At 38.1% G+C, this 2101-nt stretch overlaps 1 pseudogene; it reads left to right on the top strand.

The window, feature by feature from the left end:
- Nucleotides 1-758: 758 nt before the first annotated feature.
- On the top strand, nucleotides 759-1085 carry LOC149822404 (large ribosomal subunit protein uL18 pseudogene; annotated as a pseudogene).
- Nucleotides 1086-2101: the final 1016 nt, after the last annotated feature.

The following is a 2101-nucleotide window of genomic DNA, read 5'->3' as shown; positions in this document are numbered from 1 at the left end:
TTGTCCCATATTATGCTGATATTCTAGGAGCTATTTTACCCTGCATATCTGATAAAAAAAATAGAGTGGTCACTCATGAAACCAATGACGAGCTTTGTACAATTAAGGCTAATCCAGCTGAGTAATTTGATATAGAAGCCATCCTTACTATTGCAAGGAGACAATCGACAAGTGAATGGGAAGCCACTCGAATTGAAGCCTTGCATTGGATTTCAGTGCTTTTGATTAAGACACCGTAATGAGGTGATAGCTTCATTGGGATCCATCTTTGACCCTCTTCTTAGAGTACTCTCAAATCCTTCTGATGATGTGGTGTCAATGATTTTAGAGGTTCACGCATGCATAGCAAGAGATGCACCACACTTTCGGCACTTTTTTTTCTTGTACACAAATTTCGTGTAGAGCAGTCACTTCAGGAGAAAAGATATATAGTCCATAAATTATGCATTCTTTTGGATGCTGAGAGGGTTTTACAGAGAATTTTCTGCAATCTTGGAGGGTGAAGCTGACTTAGACTTTGCTTCCATCATGATTCAGGCACAGAACTTGATTTCGCTAACTTCATCTGAGCTCGCTGAACTACTTCTGAAGCAATCTTTGATGAATACTGCTGGCATAAGAGCATGCCAATTTTGTTATTCAATTTCTGGTGGAAGAAGATATAAATGTGAAATTCCTGGTTCAGGTCGACAAATTGATTCGTCTGCTGAAGACTCCAATTTTTGCTTACCTAAGATTGCAGTCTGGATAAATGGACCATGAAGTCAGAGGCAATTGGGGAGGACTGTTTTGTTAAGCCTGCCGAGAGCAGGAAGACCTTTTGTACCTTGTTGGATGTTGATCCTGTAAAGATCACTGTTGGAAACCGTGTGTTTGGTGCTCTAAAAGATGCGCTCAATGGTGGACTTGACATTCCTCACAATGATGAGAGGTTTGCTGGATTCAATAAGGAAGAAAAGCATCTTGATTCTGATGTCTATTGTAAATATATCTTTGGTGGCCATGTGGCAGCGTATATGAAGGCTTTGACGGAAGGGCCTAAAAGGTATCAATCGCATTCTACTGAGTACAGCAAAAGAACCTGATGATATTGAGGAGATATGGCTGAAGGATTTTCCCCGTTCAACATAATTATCTGGTTTGATTTTTATGTTTGTTTTCTTTGGCTTCTTTATTTTGAATGAAACATAAGATCAGATTTGCTAAAAACTTACAATGCATGACCTTGTTACTATTATGTAGCTTTATACCATCAATATGAGTCAAATTGCCCTTGACAAAAAGATGAACATATACAGCATGCAACTGGATCATATATATTTTTCTTTTAGTTTCAAGGTTGGATATGGTAGATTATTTGTGTAAAGGACTGATATCAAGAGTTGATGTTGTGAATCTTAGCAGTCGGTAAATTATTAGTTGTTTAATTGGTCTTTTCATCTGAACACTTTTTTTTTAGTTTACTACATGTTAATCTTATGCCACCTGCTTATATCTCCAGCTCATGGCACCTCCTTCACATTCCTTCATAATCCACTTCTGCATAGTCACACCTTACCCATCTCCTGAAGTTACAGCAGTACCCTATTAGCACTTAACAATGGCACATAGATCATTTACTGCAACTCCACCTGCACATTTCCTGCAAATGTCACAACAGCAGCTCTATGAAGTTCTCCATCATGTGTGCATAAATTCACAACATATTCACTGCATCCCACCCTTTGGCATTCACTACCCCATATACTGCACACTTATTACACAACATTCTTGCATTATCCCCAACACTTGCACATTGCCACTTACCTACAATACTCATACTTGTCACCTGCAGAACGGAATTTCATTTAAGCATATTGGGTGACATGTTCACAGCATGTTGTTTTATGGCACATCATTCTAAGCTCCCATTTTTACACATCATTACCATAAACCCATAGTAAACATTCTTCATCATCAATATTTCCTCCCATGGCCTTTCACTCATTTGCTGCCATAACATGTCATATCTACTGAATATGAACTTATGTATATGAATATCATGCTTGGATGTATGTATGTATGTATATCCCCCTCTCAAGGTATATATATATATATATCG

Source organism: Nuphar pumila, chromosome 11, assembly GCF_984573655.1.
Source record: "Nuphar pumila chromosome 11, dmNupPumi1.hap1.1, whole genome shotgun sequence".
Lineage (NCBI taxonomy): Eukaryota > Viridiplantae > Streptophyta > Magnoliopsida > Nymphaeales > Nymphaeaceae > Nuphar > Nuphar pumila.
This window is presented reverse-complemented; position numbering and strand designations above follow the sequence as displayed.